The 17,161-nt window shown below is 33.6% G+C and overlaps 1 pseudogene; it reads left to right on the top strand.

The window, feature by feature from the left end:
- The first annotated feature begins 321 nt into the window (after positions 1–321).
- Positions 322–15,687, top strand: LOC123919571 (annotated as a pseudogene).
- The last annotated feature ends 1,474 nt before the right edge of the window (positions 15,688–17,161 follow it).

The following is a 17,161-nucleotide window of genomic DNA, read 5'->3' on the forward strand; positions in this document are numbered from 1 at the left end:
ATAAAAATTTATTTATTTGTCTAAACTCAAAAATAAGTTAATCCAACGTGTCCATAATTGTTCGGTTCAATTATTAGACGGGGCTTTTTTTCTTCTTTCTTTTATTATTATTATTATTATTATTATTATTATTATTATTATTATTATTATTATTATTATTTTGGTTTTTATCATCGGTATCCGACCTAATAAATTGTTTAATCTGATTCAGGGTCAACTCTAACATCAAGATTCTCGATCGCAGTTGCGGTGATCAACTCCGGTCTTCCCACCAAATTCAGCTCCGATCAAGACCACCTCTCTCTAATTTGATATTTTTATCTTTCGCTGCAGAATTAAATAACGACACGTTTAAGTTCAATCATTTTTTATATTTTATAGAACCAACGTGCTTCATCAATCATCACAAATTTTTTTTATTTAACAAAAAAAAACTCATTATCAACAACAAGAACATTTATAGACACAGAGAAATTAGTTGAAGTTTGCAAAGATGAAGATGATGGTTACTCATTCTCATAATTCAATTCATCGTTGTTGTCAGATTCTACTTGCTCTTCTGCTTTTCAGTTTGCAGATATTATTAACTCACATCGAAGCTTATGGCTCAAAGGTTGAAGTTCTTCCTGGTTTTGAAGGGCCTCTTCCATTTGAGCTTGAAACAGGGTCAGCAATCTTAATCATTCCATTTTCTATTTCTTTATTTTTTTTATGAATTTTTTTATTTCAATTTCACCTTAACTATTGTAGGATATGAAATTTTAATTTGTATAGGTTGATATTTTTAGTATATACTACAACTCATTTTTAGAAACTTTGCCAGATGAATTAAATAAGCTAATGACTCTTGATTTGGGTGTATATTTTTTAGGCTTAATCGCAGTTTTGGCCCCCAAGTTTTACAATTATGCGATTTTGGTCCCTCAAGTTTCAATTGTGCGATTTTAACCCTCTAAGTTTGATAATTGTGCGATTTTGGCCCCCCAAGTTTCAATTGTGCAATTTTAGCCCCCAAGTTTACCCCTTTTTGCATTTGCTAGCCCCTCGTTGACTTTTTGACTAAAAATTGCTTATGTGACATTTTTTTTAAAAAAAGTTTTAAAAAGAAATAAACATATTAATTTTTAAAAGGTTTAATCATTATTGTTTTTCAAATAAAATAGTTTGTAAATTTTTTTAAATAAAATATATTTTTAAAATATGTTTTAAATTTTTTTAAATAAAATAAATTTTTTTAAAAAAAATTTTATGGATTTAATAAAATTGTTAATTATTATAATTACTAGTATGTTGCTTTGTTATATTAATTATGCAATAATATCTCTCCACATTAATAAAATTTTATTGGATGTGCCCCTTAAGCTTAACTCAGTTGATAGAGTTCGAATCAGAGATTCCCAACTTATTCACCTCAATGTTAGAATTTTTAGCCACTAGACATAGCTACTTGACCGGAAAATAATTGATTGGATGCATGTGCAAAACTATTTTAAATAATTATTTTATTTTGTCAGCACATGCCAATTAAATTATTTTTTGTCTAGTAGCTTAGTGGCATCTTAAGTGAATAAATGGAGAGTCCTGAGTTCAAAATGGTTGTGTGTAGTGGCAGATCCACCGCCCGGGCAGCCGGGGTACTTGCCCAGGCTCTGGTAAAAAAAATTGGTATTTTAGGGGTTAGTTTAGGGCATTGAGATTTTTAGGGGTTAGCATAGGGTAAAACTGATATTTTTTTTTATTCAAAAACTCAGATTTTTTTGTGCAAAACTGAGATTTTTGTTTAAAACTGAGATTTTGCCCAGGCTTTATAAATTTTTTGGCTCCGCCACTAACTGTGTGATAAGTAATGTAGTTGTGTTACAATTGATAGGTATGTGGGATTGGGGGAAACAGATGATGACATGCAAGTATTCTATTATTTTATCAAATCAGAGAATAATCCTCAGAAAGATCCTCTTATGCTTTGGTTAACTGGTGGTCCTGGATGTTCTTCGTTTTCTGGCCTTGTCTATCAAATAGGTAATTTTCAAATCATAACTTCATTTTTATTTTTGTGATTCTTGTTTTGACACTTCATTAGTTCCGTTAGTTACAAAGTATTGTTTTGCTAGTCACAAAGTTCTCTCTCTTAACATTTTGATTGTAATTCTTTTATGAATAGAAAACACTGAAAATCAATAAAATACTTATTATGATTGATTGATCTATTCTGTTTCTTTTAAATGTTTAGCTAGTTAGTTAATTAGAAAATTTGTTAATTGGTTAGCTAGTGGTTGAGTTAGACAGATATAGGGGAAATAATTAAATTTAGGGAAAATTATGCCTGATGTTCCACTTGGGTTGGCCTAGTGGTGTTGGCTTGGGTCCTTAGAGTATGCTCCTCTCAAGGTCTCAGGTTTGATTCCCTCTGGGGCCAATTTCGGTGGGCTAGTCCATACAGAGCAAAAAACTCTGGATTGGTTCCCTCGAATTAGTCGGTCCTAAGACCGGATACTGAGTTTTAGAAAAAAAGAAGTTATTTTTTTTCTTTCTCGAGTTGGTCCTTTATGTTACATTTTGTTTGCATGATTAGCCTTTAAGTTATGATCCTAATGCATTGTTGTGTTTTATGTTACTTACATTTCATGACTATGTGAACCACAACTTTTGTTCAACAACAAAACTCAGGTGTCTTTTCATCACGCCACCCACTATTGATGAAGGACTCCTGTTCTGGGTTCTTGAAATCTAACTATTTCAACTGAATGAAGACAATGTTGTGAAAAAATAGGTTATCCGATTCTAACATGTGTTGGTGTCGGACACTGACACTGAGTACCGACACGTCATGCACCAGACACACCTTAAATCCAAAGTGTAGGTAATATACATAGTCTACAAATAGAGATGAATGATTAGACAAGGCATTATCTTGTTATTTGTATAGACTTGGGGCCTTTTACGCAAGTTGAAGATTCTATCATGTTCAGATTTTTATTGTACTTCAGATAAGAAAATTATGTTTTGTGACCATATGATCCAAATTAATCAAAACAAATAAACAAAAAAGAAACAAGCTTATGCACACAAAGAACATGGGACATCATGTAGTTCAGTTTCTATGTTGTCGATGAAGAAGAGAGTAACATGATTCTCAACTCTAGTTAGATCCCAGATATTTGGTTGGATGCAGAGTTTTATGTTAGATAGTGAAGGTTTTTTTTTTTTTTTTGGAATTTAGAGAATTTTATCATTTTCATAAGAATGAACAAGATATTATAAAATTCTACACAATGTAGTGAGCACCTGCCATAATGCCCATCTCTGGCAGGGGCGGATCTAGTGTGCAACCAGAGGGTGCACCTGCACACCCTGAAATTTGAGAAATTACACATGATACCCTGTATTATTTCTACTTTGCACCCCCTCATATTTTTCTTTTGCACCTTGCACCCAAAGATTTAGAAAATCTGCACAATTTATTTTGTCTTATTCACTTATTATACTAGTATATGATAAAGTGATGGATGACATTGGCAGAATGAATGACAGGCGTACAGAGTACAGTCTGTCTTTTCATCTGTATTTGTATAATAATTAATATTTTAATTTTGTTCAAAATAAATTGCAAAACAAGCCCAAGCAAGAATCGAACATAGGTTCTTCCCTTCACATTCCACAACTCAACCACTGGGCTATTTAGATAAATTTTACAAACTGGTGTAACATTTATTAGTATATATCAAGCATATGTTTGCTTTTAATTCTAGAGATACCACAATTAATTTTGACTAAAGTAAATAAATATATTCAAACATAAATCACTTTAATTTTAACTCAATTTTACAAAATTAATTTGTTCAAAATCAATTGTTTTCACCACAAAATCAGATATACACTAAATAATTACTTAAATTGTAGCTAGAAAAAAAATTTATATATATATTATACGCTAAAAAATTTTGCACCCCCTGACTCCAGGTCCTGGATCCGCCACTGATCTCTGGTCTCCCTATCATAGCACCGTCCCAGAGAGCCAACGTCCCACCGGCTGGCACTTACGACACTTTACATGCTTTCCGGCCCGCCCTTTCTAAGCCACCAAAATATATGTTTTTTTGTAGCAGACTAGACTTTTAATGAAATCCTCCCAATAAACTTGCTACCAAGGCGGAAGAATCAAACCACTAAAATTAAAATACTCCACCCAGCATTCCATACTACTCGATGTGGAACTTAGGCACCACATAATACCCAAGTCCGTGTTATAGCAGCGCCACTACATCCTGGCGGATGCACTCTACAGCGCTTTACTCGACCTTTCTAGTCAGAGTGATGGAAACTAGAATTTTATTAGAGAATGTATAAGGAGGCATAATTCCCTTGAATACAAGCAATCAGCAAAGAATTGGGGTCCTGCCACCCCCAAAATGCCCAAAAGTGGCAACTATTTCCAAAATGACAAGATAGATCACTCGATGTGTTATTTTTTATATTTGTGTTTCATATAGTTTAGGTAACTTTTCAAGTTTTATTATCTGAAATTCTAAAGTCATATATTTAAATTTGATTTAGCTGAATGTGATCTACTGAAAAACATACATAGAGTGACATTGTCGTCAATTGGATGTTAATAGGTCCAGTTAAATTTGAAAACAAGGAGTACGACGGGAGCGTGCCTAGTTTGGTCTCAAGGCCACAATCATGGACAAAGGTGTTGACAGCACCTCAATAATCCAACGTTGATTTCAATTAATGAAGTTAATCAAATATTTGTAATAGTCTAACGTCTGTGCTGAGATAACAATACAAATCAAAATATTCATTCTATTTGTATGTTTCTTTTCATGATTTTGTTATTGGACAGTGATTTACTGGTAGTAATGTTGTTGATATTTTGGTCAGCTATGCAGCATTATTTTTGTAGATTTGCCACTTGGAACTGGTTTCTCATATGCGAAAAATCTCACTGCTCACCGAAGTGACTGGAAATTAGTTCACCATACTCATCAATTTCTTAGGAAGGTAACATTTCCGTCTGTCTGCTTTTCTCGAATGAAGAATAGTCAGCCTCGATCATGACAAAAAATTTGTGGCTGTAACAATTATCTGTATTTGTAGTGGCTGATTGATCACCCTGAATTTCTTTCAAATGAATTCTACATTGGAGCTGATTCATACTCTGGCATTCCTGTCCCGGCCATTCTTCAAGAAATTTCAAATGGTTAGAAATTACAATTGGCTCCATTTTTCAGATGAATTAGTCCTTTAAACAACGGTATTCTTTATAATTATAATGTTGATGAAGCTAAAAAGTTTCTTAATCATTTTAATTAATCCTCATACTTTAATACATTGATTATTTGCATTCTCCTTTAACAATAAGCAAAGAAATAGTTTGCATATTAAAGTTGACTGTCTAAATTACCAGAACCCTTTCTCCTAATAATCGAAGGATTAAGACAAAATAAAAAGGACTGATTGGTTTCCATTTCTTTGATTAACAGGAAATGAAAAAGATCTCCAACCATTGATAAACATTCAGGTTTCAAACCATAATCTGTCTTTTGCTTCTAATAAGGACGAAAAAATAATTTAACAGAGGGATTTTTAAAACCTTAAATACCTTTGTTACCATAGCTCTTTTTATATGCATTATGAAAGCCAAACCAATCTTAACATTTTCAGGGATATCTGCTAGGGAACCCCCTGACAACAAACAGAGAGAAAAATGATCAAATCCCATATGCTCATGGAATGGGACTCATTTCCGATGAACTTTATGCGGTATAATAATTATTATTATTCCTATCTACATAAATTGTATTTTATTTGTTGAATGGGAAAAACCGCGTGTCTTAGAGCATCACGGACATTCTATTATATATATTAAGAGCATTAATTACAACAGGAATATTTACTATGGAATTTGCTATGCTAAGAATAATCTAGAATATATTTACTATAATATTAAAAATCAACATTCTTGTTGATCATAATGATGATATTGTTATGCTTAATGGTCTATCATTATCTATTTACAGTCATTGCAGAAAAATTGTAAAGGAGAGTATACTGATGTAGATTCCAGAAATGAGTTGTGTTTAAGAGATCTTAAGTACTATGATAAGGCAAGTAATACCATCCAATTTATAAATGACCGCATAAAATTTTGTATGTTTGCATGCTAGTTATGATAATGATAACCCCTTCAGTTCTCTCTTGTTATTCAGCTCAACTGAATTTGTTTGCCATATTGTTAAACTATTATTTCTTATCTTCAGTGCCTTTCAGGAATTAATACGTTCAACATTTTGGATCGCTATTGCGAAGATGATTCGAATATGAAGAGGAGATCTTTGACTCAGGAGTTGAAGGCATCTCTTAGTTCTCATCTCACTGTGCCTGAATTAAGCTGCCAAGTAAATTTTTTCATAACTGGTCTAGATTCACACACATTTTTTTCCATAACGTTTTAAACTTGATCATATTCATTTTCATTATTGTTGTAGATTTATGGATTTTACCTCGCCACTAAATGGGCTAATGATGAGCGTGTTCGTAAGGCACTGCATATTCGAGAGGTTTGATATGATAAACTTATAAACTCATTATATATATATATCTAGTGATTTTCTATATTAAATTACTTAAATTTTAGTTGAATGAATCAAAGAAGTCTCAGAAACTAATTGATATTAATATCATATTTAATGTATATAGATTTGAGCACTGCAGGGAACCATAAGGAAGTGGGAACGTTGTTACTTGTCTGATTTTGAGTTTGATATCTCAAGTAGCTTTGAGTTTCATGCAAACCTAAGCAAAAAAGGATACCGCTCTTTGATATACAGGTGAACATTTCTCTTTCTGATGTAGTGTTTATTTATTTTAAACCCCGTGTTTGCATCATATATGCAGTGTTCTCTTTAGATTTAGTTCCTTTAAAGTGAACAATTTGCTTTAAACACGAATATCAGTATTTCAATACCTCATGGCTATCAGTATCTTATGATACATGTGAGTCGTATCTCTCTCGTGTAAATCTATTTTAAACATTAATCTCATCTTATGTCTCGATACATTATGATAAATGTCAAATAACCGATTATCCCAAAAGCTTAAGCTATTAGGATAGAGCCACATCAATGGTTTTATATTATTTCTAACAATAAACTCTAATGATTTCTAATTCATTCTTATGAATCACTATTGCCTTCAAAACTAGCTGATTTTTTATGGCAATTGATATATTGTTGGCAGTGGAGATCATGATGCAGTTGTTCCTTTCATTTCTACTCAAGCTTGGATAAGGGATCTTAACTACTCAATTGTGGATGATTGGAGGCCATGGTTTGTAAATGGCCAAGTGGGAGGGTAAGCATGAAACTTCATATCGATGTTTTAAAATCATATTGAACTTGCCGGTGCAACTGGTTGAACTGGGAACGGTCAATTCTTCAGTTGACTTGATTTTGGTTGTATCATAGTCCAATTGAACCGGTGTAACCACAGTTGATCCAATCGAATAATCTTAATCAATAATATGTATTTCATGCAGTTACACAAGAACTTACTCGAATCGAATGACATTTGCAACTGTGAAGGTAACAAATTACTGATTAAATTACAAGTGTTCTTTTGTTCGTGTAAAAAACAGCATTCAATTTGGTGAAATTAATTTTGTACAAATTTGTTATATCGATCTTTGGTGTAATTAATTTTGCAGGGTTCAGGACATACAGCTCCTGAGTACACTCCTGAGCAATGTTTTGCCATGTTCACTAAGTGGATATCTAAATTGCCTTTGTAAATCATCAGCCTAAGATTGTATTTATGAGATGTTCATTTGTCATTGATTTTCAATATTTGAATATTGTGTACTAAGTATTGGAAATAATCATCTTTACCAAATGTTTGATATATCCCAACTGAGAGTAGGGGTGTGCAAAAAATCCAAGTAACCTTAACCAAATCATTAACCAAACCATATCCAAAATTAATAACCAAATCCATTTTAAAAAAAAACCAAACCAATCCAATACAAAAAAACCAATACTAAACCCTATCCAATTTTTTATAATTGGTTTAAAATTGGTTTTTAAATTGAGGCCCAATAAGGAAAAAGCCCAATAATTTTTTTTTAAAAAAAAAAAATTCCAAATTCAATTAATTATATAATTTAATAAATAAATAATTAATAAGGTGGTGGAGGAATTGGTCAACGCGGCGGTCAACGCCGGACCACCGGCGGCCGGTACGGCGGAGCTCCGGCGGCGGACGGTGGTGACCGGCGATTTTCCGGCGGCGGTCGGCGGTCGGCGCGGTGGTTGATGGCGGCGCTTCGGCGACCGGCGCGGTGGTTGGCGGCGGCGCTCCGGCGGCCGGCCACCGTCAACCACCCTTTAATATTTAATTATTTTTTATTTAACAAAATTTATTTATTTTAAAAAAAATTATAAAAAACAGATTTTTGATGATTTTTTTTTAAAAAAAAATCTATATTTTAATTATTTTGGGCTTAAAAAAATCTGTTTTTTTGGGCTTAGTTTGAAATTTGTTGGGCTTAGAAAAAAAACTCTTATGAATTCATTATAAACCAATAATTCATAAAATTAAAGAAAAATTATGTTTTTTCTATAAACAATAATTATTAAATATGTTCTTTTAATCAATTAAACAAAAAAAAAATATTGGCTTAATTATTGTAAAAAAAAAATTTAAATATATAGGAATTAAAAGTTATAATAATGCATTTTTAAAAAAAAATAAAAAATAAAATAAAATTTAAGATGAATCGGTTATAAATAAGTAACCTATTTTTTATTATAAACCGGTTATAAATTGGTTCTGAACCAATTATAAACCATATCCAAATTAGTTTTGCAAAATAACCAATTTTTCATTAAAATGGTTTTGGATATAAACCAAAACCATAAATATGGTTTGGTGTGGTGTGGTTTTTAAACCATGCACACCCCTAACTGAGAGATGTATCCACATTTAAACAATTACACGTTCATCTCAGTTTTATATTTTATAGAATACAACAACCAACTCGTGTGCTTCTCAACAACTCACCATCATTAACAAAAAAATGGGAATATTAAATAAATCAATTATTCTCCACTAAAAATTAACTTTTAAGGTGAATAGTGGGAGGATCAGGATCTGCATGTTACATTTAATATCCCTGCAATTATTTTCAACTCATTTATTTATATAGTTGCTATTTCCCCAATATGATATCCAACTGTTTTAAAGTTACCTGTACATAATTCTTGAAAGGGTTTTTCTATCATGTGCAACTTTGCGCATGTTAATAAATTCAAAATAGTAAGTTTATATTGGAACTTGTGTATTTCATATTAAATGTGTGTTTTTTTAATAAATAATTGTTGTTTTTTATTAATTAGTTACTATTTTTGGTTACTCTAACATGTGCAATATGACCCTTCTTGAAATTTTAGTTTACTCGTGCATCATGTGTCTAGTTGTTGTTATTATTATTATTATTATTATTATTATTATTATTATTATTATTATTATTATTATTATTATTGTTGTTGTTAAGAAGTCTGACATCAGTTGCGAGATGACCTGAATGAGTGTTTATATAAGTGAGTGCAATTCTCATCTTACAAGCCGGTTTTGTAAAAGATTATGTAGGCTAGGAAAGAGGGAAGAAATTGATGTGTGTGCTGTGTGTGGATAAGAGTGAGAGTGAGTTTAGAAATGTGAGTGAGGTGGAGAGATGGAGAGGTGTGAGAGAGATAAGACAAAGAAAGAGAATGAATAGAGAGGAGAGAAAAATTAGAATTCAATGAAAAAAGAAGAGGGAGTGTATGAGTTGAATGAGATAAAGTGAAAGTGGTTGGTTTATACACATGTCACATGAAGCAAGTAATAGAACATGAATGGGTGTTTGTAAAATGATGAGTTAAGTCCAACTCCCAATTATAGGAATTATTATTATTTATTAATTTATTAATAATAATTAAAAGGCTTAAATGCAGTTTTGCCCCCCTGTTTTGATTAAATCGGAATTTTACTCCCTCTGTTTTAAAACGCGAACTTTTACCCCCTGTTTTATAATTTTTTGGATTTTGCCCCTCCTAAAATTCTGCTTTCAAGTCACAACTTCAAAGCTTCGCACACAACTCAATTTGGATCAATAATTCACCAAACGGATATCGAAATGACCGTAATCGATTTATCTTTCCACAGAATCAAACCCCACTAAATTTGGAGTTACAAAGAGAGATTAATTACGGTTTTAGTGAAGGTCTGTCCAATTACTAATTTTGCATAAATCTACTTATGACCTTCAAATTCAACATCGTCTACCAAACACATCGTAACTCCAAATTTGACGAAATTTAAATGAAAACAAGGGTAATTTCGTTAGCTTTCCGGAAATGTAAATACTATTGAAAAATGAGCTACAGGGTGAGAGACAGTACAAACATATCAGTAGTAGTTCCATACATTAATTGATTTGGACAGACCTTCACTAAAATGATAATTAATCTCTCTTCGTAACTTCAAATTTTGTGGAATTTGATTCTGTGGAAAACTAACTCAATTTCGGTCATTTCGGTATCAGTTTGGTGAATTATGGATCCAAATGGAATTCTGTGCGAAGTTTTGAAGTTGTGACTCGAAAGCAGATTTTGTGCAGAATATTTGGGGGACATACCTTCACTAAAACGATAATTAATCTCTCTTTGTAACTCCAAATTTAGTGGGGTTTGATTCTGTGGAAAGATTCTACTTGCTCTTGTCCTTTTTATTTTGAATATGTTAACTCACCAGCTGGAAGCTTCTATCTCAAAGGTTGAAGTGCTTCCTGGTTTTGAAGGGCCTCTTCCTTTTCAACTTGAAACAGGATCAGCATTAATCTTAACATTTCTATTTTAGGATATTTCCTCGGTCTCAAAATATTGACCTATTTAGTTTTTGAATGGCTGTGTGACAAGTAATGTAATTGTGTGACATTTGATAGGTATGTGGGATTGGGGGAAACAGATGATGACATGCAAGTTTTCTATTATTTTATCAAATCAGAGAGTAATCCTCAGAAAGACCCTCTTATGCTTTGGTTAACTGGTGGTCCTGGTTGTTCTTCTTTTTATGGCCTTGTCTTTCAAATAGGTAATTTTCAAATCATAACTCTTATGTTTTTATTTTTGTGAATCTTGTTTTGACAGTTTATTAGTTCTGCTAGTCATAAAGTATTGTTTTACTTGTCACAAAGTTCTCTCTAACATTTGATTGTGATTCTTTTATGAATACAAAACATTGAAATTCAATAAAGCACTTATTATGATTGGTCTATTCTGCTTCTTTTAAGATGTTTAGTTAGTTAGTTAGTTAGAAATTTTTTTAATTGGTTAGCTAGTGGATGAGTTAGACAGATAGGGGGGACAATTTAGATTTTAAAAGTAAAAGTGATTGTAACATACTAACATGTGGCAGTGTTGGACACCGACACATGTCATACACCAGACACGCCTTAAATCCAAAGTGTAGGGGATATATAGTCTATGTGTAGAGACGAGTGATCAGAGAGGGCATTTTTGTTATTTGTCTAGACTTGAGGCCTTTTAGGCAAATTCTACAGTCTCCTGATTACTCTACGAACGATAAGTAATTAGGTATTTTCTCTATTTTCGGCATAATAACCAGCTGGTTTCTATCAGATTCAGATTCTTGTACTTCAGATAAAAAAGTTATGCATTAAGGAGTACATGTGACCAAATGGTCCAAATTAAACTCTTATTGCACTTCAGATAAGAAAATTATGTATTAAGGAGTATTAAAGAGTATTTTGATATTGAAAGAATTGTTTAAACTCTTGAGCCATTCAATTGTATCAACTCTAGCCGGTTTTGTAGGGATGAGTTAGGCCCAATACTCAATCCTAAGAATACTCTTTTTTAAGGTACACAGGTTGCACATAGGTTTCACATTTTTAGCCATCTGTGCACACGCTGGCTACAAATTGCGCCGCTTTTTAGCCTCCTTGGGACTTAGACACCCTATAAGACCCATCTCCCTATTATATCACCGCCTCAGAGAGACAACGTCCCAGTGGCTGACACTTTACTGGCCTTCCCGGTCAGCCCCTTCATATGAAGCCCTTTCTAAGCCACCAAAATATATGCTTTTTTCATAGCAGTCTAGACACTTGATACTAATTGATAAGTATCCGAGCACTTACGAAATCCTCCAATAAAAGTTGCTATCATGGAGGAAGAATCTAACCACTAAAATTAATACTCCACCGAGCATCCCATACTGGTCGATGTGGAACTTAAGCTCCACATAATACCCAAGTCCCTATCATAGCAGCACCCCTAAATCCTGGCAGATGCACTCTACAACACTTTACTAGACCTTTCTCTTCATAGTGATAGAAACTAGAATTTTATTAAAGAACGTATAGGGCATAGTTTCCCTTGAATACAAACAATCAGCAAAGAATTGGGGTCCCCTCTTATTTAAAGACGAAGTGCCTTATTTCCGAAATACCTAACTAAACTGAAGAACTACCTTTTATTAAGCTAATAACAGAACATATCTTAACTCAGGCTTGTAGCTATAACAATCTAACATTTTGTATTATCTTTCATATTTGTGATTTTTATAGTTTAGGTAACTTTTCAAGTTTTATTATGTGAAATTCTAAAGTCATATATTGGATTTTTGAAAAAATTATCATTAGATTTGATCTTGCTGAAAGTTATCCACTCAAAAACATTCATAGAGTGACATTGTCGTCAATTGGATGTTAATAGGTCCAGTTGAATTCGAAATCAAGGAGTACAACGGGAGGGTGCCTAGTTTGGTCTCGAGGCCACAATCATGGACAAAGGTGTTGAGAGCACTTCAATAATCCAACATTGATTTCATTTAATCAAGTTATTCCAAAAGTTGTAATATTTAACATCTGTGCCTAATTTTGTTATTGAACGGTGTTTTACTGGTAGTAATGTTAATGATATTTTGGTTAGATATGCAGCATTATTTTTGTAGATTTGCCGCTTGGATCTGGTTTCTCATATGCGAAAAATCTCACTGCTCACCGAAGTGACTGGAAATTAGTTCACCATACTCATCAATTTCTTAGGAAGGTAACATTTCCTTCTGTCCGCGTTTCTCGAATGAAGACCATAGTTGGCCTCGATCATGAAAAATTATCTGTATTTGTAGTGGCTGATTGATCACCCTGAATTTCTTTCAAATGAATTCTACATTGGAGCTGATTCATACTCTGGCCTTGTTGTCCCGCCCATTCTTCAAGAAATTTCAAATGGTTAGAAATTCTACATGACTCAATTTTTTATAGTAGTAATGTCGACTATCTGAATTACTATAATCCCTTCTCCTAATAATCGAAGGATTAAGACAAAAAAATGACTGATTTGCTTCCATTTCTTTGATTAACAGGAAATGAAAAAGGTCTCCAACCATTCATAAATCTTCAGGTTTCAAACCGTAATATGTCTTTCGCTTTCCAATACTGACGACAAAATAATCTAGAGAGGGATTTTGAAAACCCTAAATACCTTTGTTACCGTAGCTCGTGTTATATGCACTGTGAAAACCAAACATGTCTTAACATTTTCAGGGATATCTGCTTGGGAACCCCGTGACAACAAAAACAGAAAATAATGATCAAATCCAATATGCTCATGGAATGGGACTCATTTCTGACGAACTCTATGCGGTATCATTATTATTATTATTATTATTCATAGCTACATAAATTGTACTTTTTCTGTTGATCACAATGATGGTGTGTTTCTACTTGAATTTAAACAGTCGCTGCAGAAAAATTGTAAAGGAGAATATATTGATGTAGATTTCAGAAATGAGTTGTGTTTAAGAGATCTTCAGTACTTCAACGAGGCAAGTAATACCATCCAATTTGTATCTTAACTGAAAATTTCTAAATGACCGCATAAAATTTTGTATATTTGCATGCTCAACTGAATTTGTTTGCCATATTGTTAAACTATTTCTTATCTTCAGTGCCTTTCAGGAATTAATAAGTTCCACATTTTGGATAGCTATTGTGATGTTGATTCGCTTCTTTCTAGGAGATCATTGACTCAGGAGTTGAAGGAATCTCTTAGTTCTCATCTCACAGTGCCTGAATTAAGCTGCCAAGTAATTTTTTTCATAACTGGTCTAAATTCACACATTTTTCCATAACATTTTAAATTTGAGCATATTCATTTATTTTCATTATTGTTGTAGATTTATGGTAATTACCTCGCTACTAAATGGGCTGATGATGAGCGTGTTCGCAAGGCACTGCATATTCGAGAGGTTTTATATGATAAACTTATAAACTCATTATATATATCTAGTGATTTTCTATATTAAATTACAAATATTTTAAGTTTGAGTTGAATGCATCAAAGAAGTCTCAGAAACTAATTGATATTAAAGTATATAGCTTTGAGCTCTGCAGGGAACCATAGGGAAATGGGAACGCTGTTACACTACTGATTTTGAGAAAGAGATCTTTAATAGCGTTGAGTTTCATGCAAATCTAAGCAGAAAAGGATATCGCTCTTTGATATACAGGTGACGATATTCTCTTTCTGATTATAGTGCTTATTTCTTTTAAACCCCACTTTTAGAGGAGAATTCGTCTTTCTTCTAGCTGATTTTCTGTTGTAATTGGTGTGTTATGTGCAGCGGGGATCATGATTTAGTGGTTCATTTCATGTCTACTCAAGCATGGATAAGAGCTCTAAACTACTCCATTGTTGATGATTGGAGGCCATGGTTTGTAAATGGACAAGTGGGAGGGTAAGCATGAAAATTTGTATCAATGTTTATTTGACAACTCGCAGTTGGTTCAACCGATTTTTATTTTCTTAATACTCTTTGTCTTAATTTATTTGTCAACTCGTCTAACCACAGTTGAACCATGACCCGGAAATCTGCCCAGTTCTATCTGTAGTCCAATTTTTAAAACATTGCTTCATAACCAAGTTTCTGAGTGTGCATCATGTATCCTAATCTTAATCAATAATACGGTTTCATGCAGATACACAAGGACTTACTCGAATGGAATGACATTTTCAACTGTGAAGGTAAGAAATCAGTAATTAAATCACAAATATTCTTTTGTTCTTTTAAGGAAAAAAAAAAACACTCAATATGGTGAAATATTTAAGTGTCTTTCATGAGATTGTGCAAGTTTGTTATACCGATTTTCGCGTAATTAATTTTGCAGGGTTCAGGACATACAGCTGCTCAGTATACTCCTGACCAATGTTTTGCCATGTTCACTAATTGGATATCTAAGTTGCCTTTGTAAACCAATGACCTAAGATGGCTTAAATATGAGGTGTTCAATTTGTTATTGATTTTCCTTTTCTAAATTGTCGATATTTGAACATTGTGTAGTAAGAGAGCAATGCAAACACAAAAATTATAAAGTACAAGAAAATAATGTCAAGGTTTCCTGTTCACATCTTGGCTTGGAACAAATGAAGAATAGTTGCAAATGACTTGATTTATGAGTAGAATAGTTGAAATAGTTGGCGCAATTTGAAACTGATTTATGATTTGGTTCCTCTAAAATGAGTGCAGAGTGAAATGTCTCATATGCTAATTAATGAGAAAATTAAGATATAATAGTTGGTTCTTTGTTTTTTTGCAATAGGCAATAGATGCTTATTATAATGGGTTAGCCTTTGATGATTGATGATATGTTTGGGATCATTTCTACTAATGAAAGAAAATTTTGGCATGATTTCAATTTTGAGATGAATGATGTTGGTGCTACCATATGTTGAAAGTTGTGAACATTATTATCTTGTGCAGTTTATACGAGATAAAAGGGTATAATCGGTTTGATTTTATCAGATTTTTAGTGAAAAAATTATTTGAACTCATGAAATCTCCATCCATTTGATTTGATTCAATTTGTAGTGTTTTTCGGAAATAAAATCACCACTATAGGTTCTGATGCTGCACTTGAAAACATCATTATACCAGAACCTGAACCTGAATCAACCACCACCCTCTCAACCTATCCTGAGATTGAGGAATTTAGCACATTGGTATTTGGTCAAGTTAAGAATTTACTGGATGAATGGTCAATGATTACTAGTTTTGAAGAGAATGACCTTAAATGGGATGAGCTGTGACTGCGAGTTGATGATTATCTGCTCAAGCACAAGGAGTCAGGATGAGAGCATGTTCTGGCACACAAAGAAGGTCTAAAGGAATAGTTGGCAGACTTGCTGACTCGTAGTGGATTTAAGGACAAGTCCAAGGCGCCATCTGCCACCACCCGCAGATGAGCTCCCTGAAATCTATGACTTCACAACTCCTGTGACACTGGACTTCTCTATCTATCCCAATTACTGGTGCATCATCTTCTTCTGCTGATATGGCCTCTTCTTCTGAGTTCAAGGCTATTTAAGGTCATTCACAGATAGCCATTTAAGGTTATATCACCCTCAACTGGCTACTCAGACTGCTGCTCAATCACAGATGCAACAACATCTGCAAGCACAGTCTAATAACCAAGCTGCTATGAAGAATCAGTTGGACTTTATTCAGCAGCTTCTGGTGAACCTTGCATCTAGACAACCTTAGGATTCACTTGCACTCTTAGAATTGGGTATTGGGTCTAATTCAACCTTATCAAACCGGCTTGTAAGGTAAGGATTACCCTCACTTTATAAACACATATTCAGATCATCTCGCAACTGATGTGAAACTTCTTAACTCACACCCTCGCGCCCGGCCAGTGCTATTGGGCTTGGAGCGCGGTATAAATAGTGGATGGCCTGATCGGAAACTCATTAGGGGGTGGCCTAGCGGATCGTGGAGAGCTCTGATAACATCTTAGAATTGGGTATTGGGTCTAACTCAACCTTACAAAACCGGCTTGTAAGATGAGGATTACCCTCACTTTATAAACACATATTCAGATCATCTCGCAACTGATGTGAAACTTCTTAACACACACCCTCGCGCCCGGCCAGTGCTATTGGGCTTGGAGCGCGGTATAAATAGTGGATGGCCTGATCGGAAACTCATTAGGGGGTGGCCTAGCGGATCGTGGAGAGCTCTGATAACATCTTAGAATTGGGTATTGGGTCTAACTCAACCTTACAAAACCGGCTTGTAAGATGAGGATTACCCT

The sequence above is a fragment of the Trifolium pratense genome, linkage group LG4 (genome assembly GCF_020283565.1).
Source record: "Trifolium pratense cultivar HEN17-A07 linkage group LG4, ARS_RC_1.1, whole genome shotgun sequence".
In the NCBI taxonomy this organism is placed as follows: domain Eukaryota; kingdom Viridiplantae; phylum Streptophyta; class Magnoliopsida; order Fabales; family Fabaceae; genus Trifolium; species Trifolium pratense.